The sequence below is a fragment of the Etheostoma cragini genome, chromosome 1, assembly GCF_013103735.1.
Source record: "Etheostoma cragini isolate CJK2018 chromosome 1, CSU_Ecrag_1.0, whole genome shotgun sequence".
Classification (NCBI taxonomy): Eukaryota; Metazoa; Chordata; class Actinopteri; order Perciformes; family Percidae; genus Etheostoma; species Etheostoma cragini.
Window position 1 is genome coordinate 1,984,413 of NC_048407.1, and position 19,569 is coordinate 2,003,981.

At 42.7% G+C, this 19,569-nt stretch overlaps 1 protein-coding gene across 2 annotated transcripts in view; it reads right to left on the reverse strand.

Annotated features, from left to right (window-relative positions):
• Window positions 1-19,569, reverse strand: part of cdh8 (cadherin 8) — a 111,473-nt gene that overhangs the window by 47,294 nt on the left and 44,610 nt on the right. The gene's annotated exons all lie outside the window — the stretch shown is intronic.

Genomic DNA, 19,569 nt, shown 5'->3' on the forward strand with positions numbered 1-19,569 from the left:
AGTTCTGAAGGCAAAAGGGGGTCCAACCCGTTACTAGCATGGGGTACCTAATAAAGTGGCCGGTGAGTGTATATTTCTGTGTGAATACAGAGCAACTGTGCACCATGGAATAACACATATAATTAAAATATCTCTTTTTTGACAGATATATAAAACAAGGAGTAAAATCAAACATCAGGTCCTGCCCACTTAAAGCTATAGTGCGTAGTTTCTTCCACCCCTTGAGGAATTCCAAGTGATGACGACAACACTGTTGAAGTATCCACATGCCGCAAGCCTTCGTTGATTGCCCCCCCCCCCCCCACACGCAGTTGCTAACACGGAGGATGAAAAAGCTGAACGCTGCTGTTGTCTTTTCCCAACGGTGAAGTAAAATGCACCACTCCAGCTTCTGTGCACAAAAGTCAGATAGGCACAATAAGCTTTATACCAACTCATTTGGCAATGGCTTTGACATAATTTCCCATTTTTCTGGGATCAACAAATATCTATCTATCTATCTATCTATCTATCTATCTATCTGTCTATTTAGCTAAGGGATGTTCATTAATAAAACAGTTGCGCACTATACCTTTAGGCCAGAGACTTTGTTAAATTTGAACCACACATACGTGTCAACCGGCCACAGAACTCCGACCTTACGGCACTTTCGGATTTACTCATTGATGATTCTGAGATCATTGCAGAAAAAGTGTCAGTGCCACCATAGTAAATGGTACGTAGCCCTTAAATCAAGCATGGCAATGGTTGGGTCTTTCTAAATTGTAGACTGTGGTTTAGATGGTCCTACCATGTCTGTTAAGTGTCGTGAGACTAAATAAAATTGAATTGAAATGTCAGGACAATGGCGACTATGTTTCTCTCTGCTCTTCCTCCATTGTCCCTGTGGATATTGCATTTTGCGGAAGGGCAGCTCAAAGCCACCCGAGGCAGCCATCACGCCCGTGCATTTCTCCGTCTTCAAACTATCAGGCCACATCAGCAGGGAGAAAAAGAACAAGTGATATCTCAGCAAACTTGACTTGACAGACAGCACTGTGCAGACAGAGTAGAAACCTGAACACGTGTACTTTTTTTGTGGGTTTCATATTGGTTATTTGTGTTCCTAGGTGAACACAAAATCATCTGCCGAAGTAACAATTGTGTAGAATGGAGCCATGCTATTGAGTAACCCTCCGCTTACTCTCATGTCACGGATCCACTCATTTTCACCTGACTTCACTCACTCGTAATCAATGGTCTACTCTGTAAGTCCTGCCCACTTCCTTTGTTCCGGCTGGCAGCAACATGAAGCAGCATGTGAGGGCCCCCCCCTCCCCCCCGTCTCTCTGATTCAGATACAAACCTGAGGGTGCGTTTACACGTGGACGCCTGTTTTCAACCTCTCCATTTTCAAAAACAACATTGTGCACAGCTGTCAGTTTTCAGAAAAGTGTTCATTTACACGTACCCGTGTATACATGCTGTCAAGGCGGTCACAAGCACCCCAAACCTGTAGGTGGCAGAGTAACGAAAAGCTCAAGCCCACATTAGCCAATCAGAATCCCCAAAATAGCAACAGAATCACTTCCTCTCTCTTCTCTTCCTCAATTCCTCGGCTGCCTGAACCTCTGTTTGTCTCGGTTTACGTGCAAACGTGCTAACAAAGATTTCCAAAATCTCCCCTCTGGCCGGAGATTTTTGAAAGACTTGTTTTAAGAGACGACAGTTTTATTCCTGATGAATATTAGGAATTACACCTCAACTTACTACTGGATCACTAACATAATGAACATAAAGTGATGAAAAATGAAGGTACCTGTAACAGACTACATTTTCTTTAGGTGCTAGCATTAACATTGACATTCATTGTGTGCTGTTTCCATATTCCAGACGTGACAGCAGCACCGGGGATGACGTTGCATTACAAACCAAAGGACAGAGTTGGAGGGAAGAGTTTTCATCCCTCCCTCAGCAACGTCTCCCCCAGACTGTGGCAGTGCAAGATGTGCTCCGTCAATTACAAAGTGTCTATTCATACAGCTTGGACAAGTAAAATAAAAATGACAGTGGTAGCCCATAACTCCAGCAATTGGTCAATTTGAAAGCAGTGTGTTGCAGAGGTCCCCCACCTCCCACACAACTGCATTAAGATGCTGAATTCCACTGAAAAGAGCCTTACAACGGGTTTTAGCACCGAGCACCTTCTAAGTAATACACTCTGTCGTCTGACAGCCGTCCTGGAGCGAGAAGGGTTAAAGCCTTTTTCCCTGAGGAATGTTGAAACGTACTTCGTCTACGTGACTGGTGACTTAATGTCTTCGTCAGCCGGTGAGAGCTGTGCTATGCTTCCATCTGACAAGCAATCCATCTCAGAGAACACACAGACAGAAAGCGGCACGCCGTCACATAAAGTGTCCACGCGACAGACAACGCCCACAGCGCGCACCTATCGACACACACACACACGCGCGCTGTCTCTATCATGTAGAGAGAGACATGCGCTGGTGCACTTGTTAACATGCTGACAGTCATAAAACACAGGAAGGCAGACAGATGCACAAACACACTCCAAATACTGAGCAAACACCTAACCTGCCCTTTAACTCTCAAAGTAGGCGGCCGACAGAAAAAAAAGAGGGAGAAAGAAGAGAGAAGAGGAGAACGACAGGACCCCTAGTAATCCCAAGGTTTGTTTACACTCCCAGAAGTGAAGTGAAATTTTAAAGGGCTATCTCTGTAGCGTGCTGGAGAGCAGATTCACCCAATTACACAGCAGCCCCCAGTGTGACATAGTAAACCTGCTGTAGGATTGACTGTGCTGTGTGTGCGCGGGGCTTTGTGTGTGCCTGTGTGTGGGTGTGTATGTGTGGACACCAGACTGTGACTGTGGTAAAACCACAAACGGACTAAATCCATACTGCAGGGTTGAGAGCAATACAGCTGCCAATGCTCCAACACACAAACAGCGAGCGCCAGGGAAGGCTGCATGATGCCACAAATCACCGCCTACATGACAGCAAGACAGGAGGGTAAAACAGCAGCCAGACCTGCATTTGATATTGTAAAAAATGAAAGTACTACCTGAACAAGAAATAAAAAAAGGTTAAAAAAAACTAGTTTAGGAGCAAGGCCATGAATTCTGATGACAAAATAAAAGCAGTGAAATACAGCATGGCGGACTTTCCCTTCATTGTATCAGACAGCTGAGGCGTGGCAGTGACTGTGCGAGGCAAGCCAGGCGAGGGCTTTAGTTAATGGGGACAGACATCAAGAGGAGGGCCTCGCCCGTACTGGAGATTTGATCCTTTCGTCTTATCAGCTTCTTTTTCAGATGACCTTGCTGTACCGACTTTTATGCCTCTCCCCTTTTATTCTCTGCCGGTGATTGGATGGGCTTCTCTAGTCTCAAATCTCTGCCACCTTGATGAATGTGTTCCAACCCAATTTATGTTGCAATGACCAATCACCACCACCACCAACCCCGCCCCCCCCACCACCACCACCACCACCACCACCACTTTCCACTGCCAGCTACAGTATGGCACGTGAATCTTAAGATGCACTCACATATCCCATGACCACATACAAAAAAAACAGACAGTAAAGATATTTGCTAAGCCTTTTTTCCCCTCTTTCTTTGTCATTTTAGTCTTTTTTTGCAGTTAAAGCTACACATTGTCTTTGTTGGAGCAAAATAAAATTTTAAAGAGTGTTATTATGTCTTTCAATGGGACGCAATCGCTGCTTTTAATTTTAGGTGCTGGTGCCTGCAGGGTCCAGATAGCTATGGTTGGTACCTTAGAACAATTAATAATGCAGACATGGAGGGATGAGAGTACAGGGGCATCCTGTTCTTGCAGCTCAACACTGTAAAATCACCTGAAGCATGAAAAGGGTGCACAGCCCACACACACACACACACACACACACACACACACACACACACACACTCACACACTCATGTGTGCACTTGGCCGCAGAGCAAAGGTTCTTGTCCTTTTTGAAATAAGCAAAGAGTAAGTGAGGATGAGGCGCACAACACAAGATCCAGCAGGAGGGAGATGTGAATGAGCAAAGAGGGATGAATACAGAGCAGGGAAAGTGCACCCAAAAAAAAGCCCTACAACACAACATTAAATATCCACAACAATCTTCTTCAATAATTAATAGGTGAGCCACGGCTGTGTAGTGAAGGATGCGTATGAGAAAGCATCCTGGCGTTGGAGCAGATATGAGTAAGCATTTGCCAAGTTGGCGGTGTGGACTGAAGAAGCTTTTCATGTTGTTATAGCGGCGATGCAGAGGACCTCCCACTCCCCAGCGTGACTGCAGACAGTCCCTTGTCCCTTTTGGCTGATATCTACCACAGCTGATAAGGACACCACACAGAACCCACTCACAGGGATGCTAGATTACTTTGAAATGGAGCTCCTTTGTCATACTGAAGGATACAGGTTTGTATAAAGTCCATAATATCTGTGGTACGTCGAAAAATAGATCTCTCCAAAGTCAATAACGTTAGCTTTAAAATCACAGAGCTGTACTGTGAATGCAGAAATATATGAAGAAACATCAACATCAATGTTAAAAATAGTCCTGATTCTTACCATTGTGAACATGTCATAAACTGTAGCTGTACAGGAGAGAGAAGGTGTGGGGAGTGATCCCACACAGCGTGTTTAGAATAGGGGGCGATTAGTAAGACCTAGGATCTAGCCACGAGGTTTCACTTCCGGGATTGTTCAGGTGCTGTTGAACATTATGCGGGATGTCCCTTATTTCAGCCAAATGTCCGTCCCCTTCTTTGTCCCCTTCTATCTTTCTGATGGCGTTCTAACATCCCGGTGGATTTCCGATGACTATGGTTACCTGGTCCTCAGATCTCTGCAGGGTAAATCCAGACAGCAAGCTAGAGTATCTGTCCAATCTGAGGACTATGGTTACCTGGTCCTCAGATCTCTGCAGGGTAAATCCAGACAACTAGCTAAAATACTTCTAATAGCATATAATACTCTCATGTACACATGTTCCACCAAAACCAGTTCCTTCCTGAGGCAATTCAGCAGAGGCACCGTGGCTCCGTCCAAGCGCCGCCCAAACCTATTGTGATTGGTTTGAAGAAATGCCAATTATCTAATCTAATCTAATCACTGCAGGCCTTCGCAGCAAACTTCACTGATCTCAGATCAGGCTGTTCTCATTAACCGTTCATACTCATATCTATGATTATTAATGCCATTAGGTTGGTAGTGAATTGCTGTATGTTGTATGAGGTTATAAAGGACATGCTATACTGTATGCTAGTGGTGGGGGTGCCTAGGGGAAGGGGGGTCACAGGCTGAAGGCCAGCTGCTGTAGATCAATGCTGGGAAACCACACCGGTGTAACTCATATTTTTGCTGTTGAGAGGCTTTAAAAATAAAGTTTTAAACACTTTACCTCACTCAAAAATATAAAAACAGGTCAAATGCCCTAAAGATGCATACACAAAACTCCATTCCAGTTTTTTGTTGTATCTACTCTGTCTATTTACATTTACAGCTGGGAGGTAGCCAGAAGCGATGATGGCGTATACCTGCGCTGCACTTTGTCTCTGCATGTGTCGGCACTATGCTCTGCACCCTAACTCAAAATATGAGACTACACAATTTTAACAAAAGGCCTGCATTATGAGGAGCGTGCGGTTCAAAAGATGTGGTTGTAAAAAGACTCAGTTGCATAATGGGAATTGTAGGATCCAGTGTTTACTCAACCGGTTCTCACTCCCGACTCGTCACACGTTGACGCTTGGTCAGTGGCTGTCAGTGTCAGATAGCAAAGCTAAAATCACCCTTTGGTGTCTTTATGGGACGCACTCTTGCATGCGTCCCATAGAGACTCCGGTCAGGAGACTGGGGTTTGTGTCCAGTTTTTGTCCCACGTGTCACTGAAACGTACATTTTGTAAACCCACCCACCCATCTTTTCCTAAACTTAACTGTCCCGTTGTTGCCTCATGTCACCTAGGAGCATCACAAAGACCAAGGTGTGTCTGAATAGGACTCTAAAGGAGACTTTCTGCGTCAACAACAAAGACCTGACCAAGTTTTGCTTTCTAACACACAGGGAGGGAGAATGTGTTGTTTTTTTGGAGCTAGACCCAAATTGGAGACTACAAACTAGGATGTCTCTTTCTCTCCTGAATTGATTTTCAAAGTTCTTTTATATCTTTCTCTTGCAAGTCCCCACCTTTATGGAGGTGCATTGATGAAGTACGTTTTTTAAATGAAAGCTACGTACTCATGATAAATGTTCCTTTCACAGCATTCAGTTATTCTTTCATTGTGCACAAGCTGTCTCTGTTACTGCCTTACATCTATGGCTGAATGAAGCACACGGATTGAAATCAGAGCCAATAGATAACAAAGGCTTTACCACCCACTTTGGCCCAGCAGAAAGCCATGGGCGGCTACAGGATTTTCCTTATTGACTCAATCTGTTTCATTCTCTCAAGTAATCCATTAACCAATTGATCATTTGGTCAATTAAAGATCAGGAAAAAAGTGAAAACTACGCATTACGATTTCCTAAAACAAAAACTTTTTACACCTCTCTACATAGTGAGTTTGGACTGATGGTTGACCAAAACTAGCAAAAAAGATGGGCATCTTTTATATGAAATGTTGGGCATTTTCTTCTTCCTAAAAGGACTAAAAACACTCAATCATACCATATCAGTTGCTGATTAGAAATCTCTTTAAGCTTTAGTTATTAAAATGCTAGTTGGCACAAGTCCATCCTACATCCAGAGACAGTTTGACGCAAGCTGTTGCTGTTCACATTTTAATGTGTTTTCAGATAATAACTCCAACCTAAAATATTATCGGGCTGCAACTATCAATTATCTTCATTCTAAAAGATATTCAGTTTACTGTCACAGACACAGACTAGTAAATAAACTACAAAATATTCCCATTTAGGAAACTTATTTTCCTTTAAAGAATGATTCAAATGCATAAATCGATTATCATATTAATTGGGGATTCCTTTAATAGTTGTTAGCTAATTTATTATTCTGTTCACCTATTTTTGCTTGATTTTCACCTATCTGCCACTGTTGTGGAAGTGGCTGTTGCAGCAGTGTTTTTGAGAGTAAAACAAAAATAAGGGAGTTAAGAACTGAAACCAAGTTTGGCCTTTTTATTTTATTTATACCTGCAGGAATTCAAATTCCGCCCAATGTCTTCATGTGGTGGAAGAAAACCCCTTTGTTAACATGACTCAGCATTTCTGACGGACAATCTAAACCCAGGCGACAGTCTGGTGCCACCCTGCTTCCCCCCCCTCCCCACACACACACCATTCAGTCCGAGGTTACCGACCCCGTTTATCTTAACTGCAATGAGTGAAAGAACGTGCAGGGAGAGATAGTTTACGGTTACCCTGTACCTCATCTAGTGCCGCATTTAAAACAAAAATCACTCAAAAGATTCAAGCATGTGAGAATCAACCATGAACAGAAGATTATTATTAGAATGTAATTTTCCTATTACACCACACTCAAATGGAAAAGCTTATAACAGAAGAACTGCAAGGCCTAAATGCACGTATGTGGATTCATTGGGAACCAAATGAGGTCGTTTCTGGACATGTCCTTTTATGGGATGTGATTAATCCTTCTGTTGTCCTCGGGTCAAGTTTGACCCGTTTAAAAAACACTTTCTATTTCAGAAATATGACAATAGAACGTTGAAAAAAAAAAAATGTTGGGGAAATGCAGGAAAAAAATCAACAAAAACATTGCATTTTTTAAACGGGGTAAAAAAAAGTGACCACAAACATTACCAAAGCTGACAACAACTTTTTAAAAAGTGACAAAAAAATTGAAAAAATAACAGTTAAAAAATTGACCAAACTTAATTTAAAACAATTGAAAAAATATGGGGAGAAAGTGACAAGAACATTGGAATTAAATCGACAAAAACATTGAGAAAAGTGTAGAAAGACAACACGAGGGTTAAACCACGACCTGGACAACACTAATTCTAACTAGTGACGAACAAAGGAAGCTTTGTAAACCAGGGTCTTTATTTTCTGAGCCCATCAGATGGCGCTCTTGGTTTTAACCCTTGGGTTGTCTTTCCGTCAAACTACAAAACACTATTATCGCTTTTTACGACATTTTTGTCACTTTTTCAATGTTGTGCGTGCTTTTTTTGATGTTTTTCCAAAGTTATTTGATAATTCCAATGTTGACATTTTCAGCGCTTGTTTTGAAGGTAAGTTTTTTTGTGATAAAAAAACTGAAAACGGGTCACATTTGACCCGACGACAACATGAGGGATAAGAGGAAGGCCTAAGGCATACACTTCAGTGTATTTGCAACCAATTGTTGAACAGAGAGTGCCATCTAGTGGGCTCAGAAAATAAAGACACTGGTTCACAAAGCTTCATTTGCCCATCACTAGTTAAAAAAAAATTGTTAAAAGTTTATTTTTTTGGTCCTCGTCTAAAAAAACGTCATTTTTGAATGACAATAACTAAGACATGCTTTCTGCCAGCCTGTGTAGAACATGACATGCACCTTCTACATCTGGTCACCAACATCTGTATGAAGTTTGAGAACTCTAGTACAGTAACTATATTTTGTTTTAATGTAACAATGGTACTTCTTTCTTTGACATTTGTTAATGCTACGTGTACACTTATCTATCTCTGCTCTTGTCTTTGCTGTTGCAAACCACAATTTCCCGGCTGTGGGACAAATAAAGGTTTTCTTTTCTTATATTATCTTATTGTAGTCCTTACTTAATTGGAGCAAGGGTGTTTTCAGTATTTTGTATCACTGGTGTCCCCAAAATCATTGCAGCTCTAAAATGCTCAGTCAGTCAGTCAGTCGGTCGGTCAGTCAGTCGGTCGGTCAGTCTTGGTGACGGGATGCGCCTACCAGTGTCCGTAAGAAGGCATTACCCTGTTTCCCGAGGATCAGTGCATAGCTGTCCTGCCCTGTAGCACGGCTGAAGGGAGGATGCTGTGTCCTTGTTTTCATTCTCAGATTGATTAACCGACCTTGATACAATGATCAGCGGTGTGTGACATTATGACAGAGAAAGATGAGTCTTACAAGCATCTCAAGGCTGCAAAAATGTTCATTACGAAGACGTAATTAAACAGGACAGTAACCTAGGACGTGGCAGGTTGTGTGCTTAAAAAAATAAAAAGCTTTTCAGATCATGAGTTCACCACTGCAGCGGCATGAATGTTTCAAAAAAGAAATGGATTCTGCCAATTTCATTTTTAACCTTTGTATCCCTCATGTACCATCGCACCACTGTTGACCCTGTTGCATGAAATCCATTTAATCACATCCACTCAGTGCGACAACGCGGAGGGTCGCATTTGTGACGGCCCCGGCTATTCACAGCCTTCTCCTCAGCGTTACAAGCACAGGCGCACAGCGGCTTGTATACATGCTCTGGAACTCGACACACTCTCTCATTTACCTTCCCTTTCATGAGTTCTGTTTATTTACCTCCTTGCCTTTTCATTTTTCATCTGTTTCTACATCACGGGCATGACACACACTCACGCACACACGGAAAATGAGGCGACTTTGTTTAAGAAACGACACTGTGGCTGAGGAGAAAGCTGCTTTTTGTCCTTAGTCTAATTGAGAGTCTTTTGCTATTCATCGCAAGGCAGCCAGGCCAGCAAGGGAGGCAATCTCATGCAGATCACATTGAAGGGCTTCATTACCTAGAAGCCGGCTACTTTTTTTGTTCTCCCTCAAGGGAAGACCGAGAGAGAGCATTAGCTTTGCAAAAAAAAAAAAGAGCGATGGCAAGCAGAGAGGGAGAACAAGGGAGGGAGAAGTACAGAGAAGGGGAAAAGGAAAACAAAAGTGTGTGCATAAGAGAAAGAGAGGGACTGAGTTACAAAGAGTGAGTCTCTGCAGGCTACACAGGGGAGTAGGGGCAGATTACACCTGAGCAACAGCATCTTTACGACGGCACGGGGGCTTTGTGCTAACACGGGGAAAGTATGTGTTTTAGTGCACATTGTACACTTGTACATGTGTGAATTAACCTGTACAGCGTGTGCACGTATGTCTGCCTGCATGCTTTAGAGAAAAAGTGCCACATGAGGCTCTAAAGGGCTTATTTCACTGTATCTGGACCAGTGACTGATGATGTTACATGCATAATTCAGAGGTACATTGGATTATAAATAACATATGATGAATTAGTAATACACATTTGTATGTGATATTGAGCAGCTGTGACTGTGCGTGTGTATGTTGTGTTTCTTTCTCTTCTTGTTTAACTCCTAAACAACATGCAGTACGTGTTAGCTGGGGAATATCTACTTTCCCTTTTTTTCTTAATCACAGTAATGTTATGGGTAAGTGTGAAACAAAGGGAGCTGAATTAGCAGTGACTCTGTATCAGCGGCTGGGCGTAGCTGCAGACAAGAGCAGCCCTGGAGATGAATGAATGCACATGGAAAAATGAGTCCCTGGCTTATTGACAGGTGACACGCAATCCAGACAAGAAAAACAAGCCCACATTAAAATAAACCCACATGCATGTCCCAGCGGCGTAGTTGAATCACCAACTGTCGAGTCTGAGTCAAGTCTTGAGCCCCCAGTGTTCGAGTCTGAGTCTGTGTCACCAAAGAAGACTCTGAGTCCAGTCACCATTACTTAAATTTGATTCACCAGAGAATATCGACTCAAGACAGACTCTAGTCCGAGTCCAGGACTCGAGTCGGACTCTAGTCCAGGTCTAGGACTTAAGTACTACATCACTGCCTATTACACATGAAGAAGAAGCTTCATCCTTTTTAATGAATCCTAGAGTCCAAGTCATCAGTGTGTGAATCCAAGTCAAGTTCAGAGTATAGTGACTCGAGTCCAAGTCCAGGACTCGAGTTCTCCATCACTTGCGCACTGTTTGCACACACACCCACCCAGACACACACACATATGTACACAGATACACATATGCACAAATACACATGTGCAGATGCTGTTGCAGACTGAGTGAAGATAGATAGGAGTAGCAGGTTATTTACAGAGAAACCGCAGCATGTCAGTTAAATCCTTTCTGCCTCGGAGGCCTGTCCTATCCCCATTTAGCACGGCCACAGAAAAGGGCAGGCTGGCACCCACGCTGCTTGGCAGTTAGACAGGCCTGAGAGAGCCACAGCCTTGGCCAGGTTCACTGCTCTGACCCCCTTTCACCCCCAACTCAGCCTGTGAGCCGCGGACTACCATCAGCACAGCCCTGGTCTGCAACGTCCCTGCCCAGCCCCGGAGCCTGCTCGTCAGATGTGCCGCGGCCCAGCACTGGCCCAGCTGCCCACTATGTTAAAGGGCCAGGGCCCCCCTTGCCACTCAGTCCATCTGCCAAGCTGCAGACCAGAGACTCGGATCAGAGAAGAGAGGGACTCAAACTCCAGGCAACCTCGCTCTTAGCTCCCTGCTCAAAGCTCAACAGAGACACACCAGATAAAAGATGCAAAATAAATGTGGTTCTTCTTGCTGTGACCCTGAAGTACTGCTAAGATGTATTCAAGTTAAACTGCATTTTATGCATTCAGAGTCAGAATTACCAAGACCAAGATAGGTTCAAGATTTACTGCAAGATAGGCATAGCACAATTATATTTTTAGGTATATCAAGGAAGGGGATTTAGAATAGAACATCTGGTCCAAGTGGAGCATGAAATGCTCTGAAAATAGCTCAGCTTTCCCTGTATTGATCTGAATGCGCAGAATAATAACATATGAGATTTGTATTGCTCTTCATGAAGAGCTATACAATTGGGATGGATGAATGGATGAAAGGATGAATAGATAGATAGATAGATAGATAGATAGATAGATAGATAGATAGATAGATAGATAGATAGATAGCTGGATGCTGCAAATAATGAATGTTATAATGAATAATTAATTCTGTCTATTCTTTTCTTGATGAATGGAATATTTGTTTGGTCTATGAAATGATGAAAAATGTCCATCAGTGTTTCCCAAAGCCGGTGATGACGTCCTCAAATGTCTTGTTATGTCCCAACCTCAAAGATGTTAAGTTTGATGTCACAGAGGACTGAAGAAACAAACACATAATCACATTTAACAAGCCATTTAACCTTTTTTTTTCAAATTACCAATCCAAGTTGCCATTGCATATAATAGTTGACTCTAAGAAAGATACCTAGCTAGATAGATAAATGTAACACATGCTTTGGTAAAGTATACAGCAGATATAAATATGTTATTCTTCATGCAGGGTGATGTAATAGTGTATAACTTATAAAACTGCGTGGTTATTAAGTCATCTGTGATCACGCTGTGCCCCTTTCTGCTGCACGTTGGAAGCGTGAGACGATCCACTCTGATAAAGGTCTGCATCTTGCTCATTTCCATACATCGCCCCTTGATCAAGTCTGCTCATTTATCGTCCAAATCTGGGATGACAAGCCTTTACTTATTTCTCCCAGCTGCCGGTGGTGATGAGAGCGTAATCAGAAACATCATTAAGGTCCCTACATAGACGGCTGTGCCTGTTAGTCCTGTTACCCACAACCATAATAACTCTGAAAATGCAAATCAACTCCAGGTAATCTATTAATGTCACTTCAATTTTATGTCTACGCTCCAATTTAGCAGATCTTGACACATTTGGTGAGGATCCGCGCTTCTGCACAACTACTCATTTTGCCGGGGTTTCAGAGAGCGCGGCCTGTGAGAAGAGGAGACGGGCCATCTGTCTACACGTCCGTGTATTAATCGTCTTGATAATGAAGCCCACTCACAGCCAGCCTAGCACTCCTGGGGCAACTCTCACACAAGCTCCATCCGGCGAAACAACTTTCTGCAAGTTTGTTTCGCAGTGTAGCAATTATTGTCATTCGCACATCCCCCCCCCCCCCTTAGCGCAGGGAGGATGGTCTAGCGACCTCCTCCTAATTACCTGAAGCGTCACTTCAAGCAGACTTTGTAATTTCCGACTACATCACAACCCCCTTGTTAGTTGCAGAAGGGTAGCAGAGCCTCGTAATGCCTGCATATGGTCGACAGACATGCGGGGGAATTTATCAGCTTGTACTGGCCTAAAAGTCGAAGACCCCATTAACAGGAAAACGGGATCCACTAATCCTGTGAGATCTGTGCAATCCGTGCAACTGAATTAGAATTATTATCATGGCCAGACTTCGCCAGACAAACAAGCAGCCAAACGCAAAAAAATAAATAAAAAACTGGTAATTGAAGTGACAGGGAAACCTAATCATCTAACGGATATGCGTATGAAACTCTGATATGGAGAAGTGGAGTATATCAAATATGAATTTGATTTGAATTCTTATCTTTCAAATTAAAAGAAAAAACACACATGGTCCTTTATTGCCTGAAGATTTGAAGCAGAGGAAATTACAAAACCCATGGATTTATAAAACACATGTGATTAAAGCTGCACTAATTAATATCTTTATATTGACAATGGATCAAATGAACTGTATGTGGAATGTAGAAAGGGTTACATAATCCTACCAACATTAACTAAAAAAAAATGTATTTCTAAACGTCTAAATCTATTTTTTTTCTTTCCTATGCTTTCCCCCCAGCTACCGCCAGTATATACACCAGTATATGCTTTTAAATAATTACCTTCCAAATGTATGTTCAATAAACCTCATTTACATGATTTTATACCTAATTTTGAGTTTAAAAGCAGACAATATGAAAGATTTTGACCATTAAATTAAAATCTGAGGTGGTAGGTTTTTTGTCAAGTTTAAGTCAGGAAATTGATTTAAACTGGGTTTATTTTTCTCCAAATGCTGTAAAATATAATATAACATCCGGACTTCAATAATATCGCGAAGAATGGTGTAGTAAAGCAGTGTACCGGAAACAGTGTAGTGTAGTTTGTTGTTTAATTTGTTACCCGAAAAAGGTTTGAGCCCGAGGACAACAGGAGGGTTAATGCAGACGAGGGTTATGTTCATCATCAGAACACAAATGGGGCAATTAGTGGTATAAAAAGGTCATTTCTAGGAGGTAGGGGGGGGAAATAACTAAATACAAATTAATAAAAACACAGGCAAATGGAGACACCTCAACCGTTTTGATTATCCATATGATGCATTACGAAACAAATAAGTAAGAGTCTAATCCCCCAGAGACTTGGTTCTGTTGTGACGACTTGTTACAACAGCACCAAGTCTCTGGGGGATTTGCTAGTGCATATCTGACAATTCAAAATCAAAAAAGATTTTTTTTTTTACATTATTGACGAGTAGTCTTCAAAGTCAGTTTTCAGTGACCATGCATTCACATGTTGTTGTGTCAGACTTAACATTTTTGTATTTGCAGCTTACTTATTGATGCCATGCAACTTAGATTTTCTAAAGTTAGAGCTTTGAGTATTCCAGGTCACTGCACTTTAGCTTCTGTTTGTTCGAATCTGTTGATTCGGTGTCTGGGTTTTTAGCCAGGAAAGCTGTTTTCAAAATGACACACACACAAAGTTAGATCCTAGCTAGTGCATGTAGTAGCAAATTAGCATTTTCTGTTTCAGGATTAATGCATGGAAAAAACCGAGCTAAAAGAAAAGTGGCCAGTCTTGCAAAGAAATGTGAAACACATCCTAATGTTGCTGTGTCTGCTGATGTGTAAATATGTTAGAACAGTTGTTAGTGGTAGTTTCATTGCCCCCCTGAAAGTGAGAATAAGGCTGTTTTCACTCGTTACTTTAAAGTTGACAATTTGGAGATTTATTTCCCAAAGTGTCAAACAGATCGGTATGGTAACACCTGGTCAAGACCGGCGGTCACAAGCCGTCTGACATCACGCTTATCCTGGCTGCTTACACTAATGAGATCAAACTCTATTCTGACTGGCCATCTCTCCTCCAGCACAGCCACCACCTTTGCTCTCTCACTTCCTCTCATTGTTAAGTTGTACTTCTCGAGACGGTCTGCCAAACAATTACAACTGTAGTCACCTCCAGACTCAGCCATTCAGGAAAAAATGAAAGTCAGAGAAAAGTCACAGAGAGCCACACGTCTTATCCAACCGGCCCCCTTTTATAAGGAAGAACAAAAGGTCTTTCTCCTTCATTTCCCATTAACCTCTATGCTCCTCCACACACAGGAAACATGGCGACCTCAGTGGCCCATGTCACATATCTCATCCGGCTGTGGGGACACGGTTCCTGCATGGGGGGGGTGATGTTCAATGAGAGGGGTATTTCTATCTCGCCGTAGTCCTTGGCAGATAAAAGATGGGTGTTGATATTTGGCCTCAGTGATGCGATGTGGACACAATCTTGATAAGAGAGGATCTGGGAAGACATTGACGAAGACACCGACAAGCTCCGTAAGTGGATAACATTGTCAAGAGAACCGGTCTGTTATAGTTTGGATTAGATTTTTTGATTATTCCACGCAGGTGGGTTCCCTGCTAAGCAGAAATACATCAGCACACTCAGCATTGTCTGGACTCAATATCAAACGTGATCTCGGCATCTCTTACCACGTGCAATAATTACATTGTAACGCTTCCCAGTTTCTAGTAGTGCTTGTATGCAGCAGACTTCACCAACATCTGTTTATTTTCCTACTCCCTTTCCCGTTGACTTTATTAGTAATCCACTGCACACCACACACTTCCACTAATCCACTGAGGCCTGCACAAATTCTCATTTTCAACGCGATAAATAGGAAACAGCACTCTGAGAGAGACTGGTGATTTATGAATATGAGACGAGAGAGACGATTGTTTGCATGTCCACAGCCTCCGATTCTTCCCCCATAATGCGGCAGCACATGAAAACTTAACAAGAGGGAAACTATTCGCAGGGAAGAAGAAGCCTTTCAAGCAAACAACTGAGCAAACGTGAATGTTTAATTAATCAGCAGTGACAAAAGGGAACAACAATCAACAAAGAGACGCCGATTTCCATTTCTTATGCATTATTCCCATTGGCAAATCACAGTGCTGTCAACTACCACTTTGCTCTCCACCCCATCGCTACGGCTGTCCCTGCACTGCACCGACAAACCCCCTCGGAGGGCTGCAATCCGTTTCCACTGAAAAACAATGAGCAGCAGGAATCAAGTAACCGAGTCACTGTTGTTCCGTGTTTACACGGATTCTTTTGCACTGTTTTGTTCCTTTTTGCTTCCACCGCCTCAGTGGTGGAATGTAACAAAGTACATTTACCCAAGCATTGCACTTAAGTACAACTTTGATGTACTTTTACTTTACTTGAGTCTTTTCTTTTCATGCCACTTTCTACTTCTACTCGGGTACATCTCAGAGAGAAATATTGTACTTTTAAGATTTAAGATTAAGATTTTTGCACACGAAACACATGTAGTTTAAGAAACTACCCAACAATCACCCATCACAGAGTCTTTAGGCGTGTGTGTACCTTGGCACATTGCTGTTATGATGGCGGATCTGCGGAGCAGGAAGGAGAGAAGAAACCGATCTGCTTGTGCGTGAAGTGAAAGCACGCGAGCATGTCATAATACTATTTCACACATTGTAGTTAATTTTTTTTAATTCTTTTGCATGTTTTGTGTGCTGCTGGGTGTCCCTGTGTGTGTAACTGGCATAGTGTGCACACGCTGTGCATGAGCCTAGGGAAATTTGCGCTAATGTGCTGTTAAAATAACAATGAAATGCTACGCTATTAACTTTAGACCAGGTTTTTGGAGGTCAATGACGCAATCCCTTTCTGCTGCCACAAGATTCTCCCACAATGCACCTGAACACAACTCCCAGAATGCATCTGAACATACCTCCCTGTAAGACCAGCACGCCCAGAATGCACCTGAACACACCTTACAGTAAGACCAGCACGCCCAGAATGCACCTGAACACACCTCCCTGTAAGACCAGCATGACCATCTGCACCTGAACACACCTCACTGTAAGACCAGCAAGCCCAGAATGCACCTGAACTCACCTCCCTGTAAGACCAGCACGCCCAGAATGCATCTGAACACACCTCCCTGTAAGACCAGCATGACCAGAATGCACCTGAACACACCTACCTGTAAGACCAGCACGCCCAGACTGCATCTGAACACACCTCCCTGTAAGACCAGCATGACCAGAATGCACCTGAACACACCTCCCTGTAAGGCCAGCATTTAGTACTTTAACTTAAGTAAAGCATGTGAATAGTTCTTCCACCAACAGCTGATAAAAGTCGTCATCGTCCTGAGAAGCTGAAGCTAAATCGCCGTTACCTCAGAGAAGTGACGTAAAGGCTGCAACCTACAGATGGGATTTACCAAACAGATCCCGTAACATACCTCGCACCATCTGCCCTAGCATGTTATGTCAGCTCTGTGACAGGTAACAAGGGGAAGCTCGATGAGAAAACACAACAACAACGCATACCGCCCAACAACAGACCTCGGCCCCCTCGCTGAACTCCTCCAATGTCAGAACGGCATAAAGACACACTCTGATCTCTTTCCTGCTACTGATGGAAACATTTGCTACAATCCTCCTGCTGCTATGGGGTCAGCGGCGAGGCTCCCCTGAAGAAAAAGTACAAAAAAACGGTATACTGATCCACTTAGAGGCTTCTACCAATCCTACATGAGCTGCACATTTGAATGATGTGATCGTCATGCAGTGGTCATTTAAATGCATGGATGGAATAATAATGTGAATATATGAATACATTAGCATACAGTGGACTGGAAAGTGTTGGGCGGCGGTTTGTGTAACAGTTTGTAGGGGGGTCTGATGGAAGGTAGCTCGTGGCGATTAGCATCAGTCAGAGTTGACATGCTAAGTGACTGTGTGGCGAGTGTAAATGCAAACCCTTGTGCTTCCATTTAGCGCAGTCTGGGTTATCTATGAATATACTTAAAACGTCTGAATCTTCACTTAAAAAATAACCTCGCACACATTTTCCTTTAACAAGGTTTGTTAACCCTTGTGTTGTCCTCCTGGGAGGACAACACCTCACTACCACTAGTTTTACACTACTTTTTTGGGTACTAATTCATGGTCAATAACCCTCATTTATGTAGGATTAAACCTAATATTTGAGTTACAAATGCAGATATTATGAATTATTTTGACTAATAGTCAAGATCAGAGGAATTAAAGTGATCAATTGTATTTCCAAAGAGTACAAAGTTGTTTAAAAAGAAACTCATATTTCAGATATAGCAATTTTTTAAAGGGGTCAGATTTGACTTGAGGACAACAGGAGGGTTACGCCTAATTCTAAATGTCTTCCATTTTAAATAAAGTGCCCCACATTGATTTCTGGTTCTAGACAGACTTTTCAACATATTACATTCTTAACACTTTTCTAATCTTTCCATGCAAATTGGATCATAGTGATCACCAGCTTATACCACACAAGGTACTGCACACATGAAAATGGTCAAGAATGCCATCAAAATTCCACCCTTTCTACAAATGCTCCACCTGGTGATGCTCTGCCACGTCTCTACTGCAACTGGCTTCAGTTCCTGCTTGTTCTGGGGCATTTTCCCTTCAGTTTTGTCTTCAGCAAGTGAAATGCATGCTCAATCGGATTCAGGTCAGGTGATTGACTTGGCCATTGCATAACATTCCACTTTTTTCCCTTAAAGCACTCTTTAGTTGCTTTTGCAGTATGCTTCGGGTCATTGTCCATCTGCACTGTGAAGCACCGTCCTATGAGTTCTGAAGCATTTGGCTGAACATGAGCAGATAATATTGCCCGGAATTCAATTCAATTTTATTTATAGTATCAATTAATAATAAGAGTTATCTCAAGACACTTTACAGACAGAGCAGGTCTAGACCATACTCCAGAATTTACAAGGACCCAACAGTTCTAGTAGTTTCCTCCAGAGCAAGCAACAGTGCGACAGTGGCGAGGAAAAACTCCCCTTTGGGAAGAAACCTGGGACAGACCCAGACCCAGACCCAGGCTCTTGGCATGGTGGTGTCTGACGACCGGTTGGGGTTCAAATGAAGAGTGGCAACAACAACCCAAAGTAACGCCCTTGAATTGGATTTGCTGAGTTATTTTTTGCATTGTGTTAGTTGGACTTCTTTGTTAGTGGGCTGTTTTGAAGGGCAGTGGTTCTCAATCTGGGGGTTGTTAAACACTTCAGAACTCACGCTGCTGCTTTTGTCAGCAGTCACATCATCAATAAATACAAGAGAACCAGTTCCACTGGCACCAACATGCCCCCGCCATGACACTACCACCACCATGCTTCACTGATGAGGTGGTACGCTTTGGATCATGAGCAGTTCCTTTCCTTCTCCATACTCTTCTCTTCCAATCACTCTGGTACAAGTTGATCTTTGTCTCATCTGTCCATAGGATGTTGTTCCAGGACTGTGAAGGCTGTTTTAGATGTTGTTTGGCAATCTCTAATCTGGCCTTCCTGATTTTGCTGCTCACCAATGGTTTCCATCTTGTGGTTAACCCTCTGTATTCACTGTGGTGAAGTCTTCTCTTGATTGTTGACTTTGACACACATACACCTCCCTCCTGGAGAGTGTTCTTGATCTGGCCGACTGTGAAGGGTGTCTTCTTCACCAGGGAGAGAATTCTTCTGTCATCCAC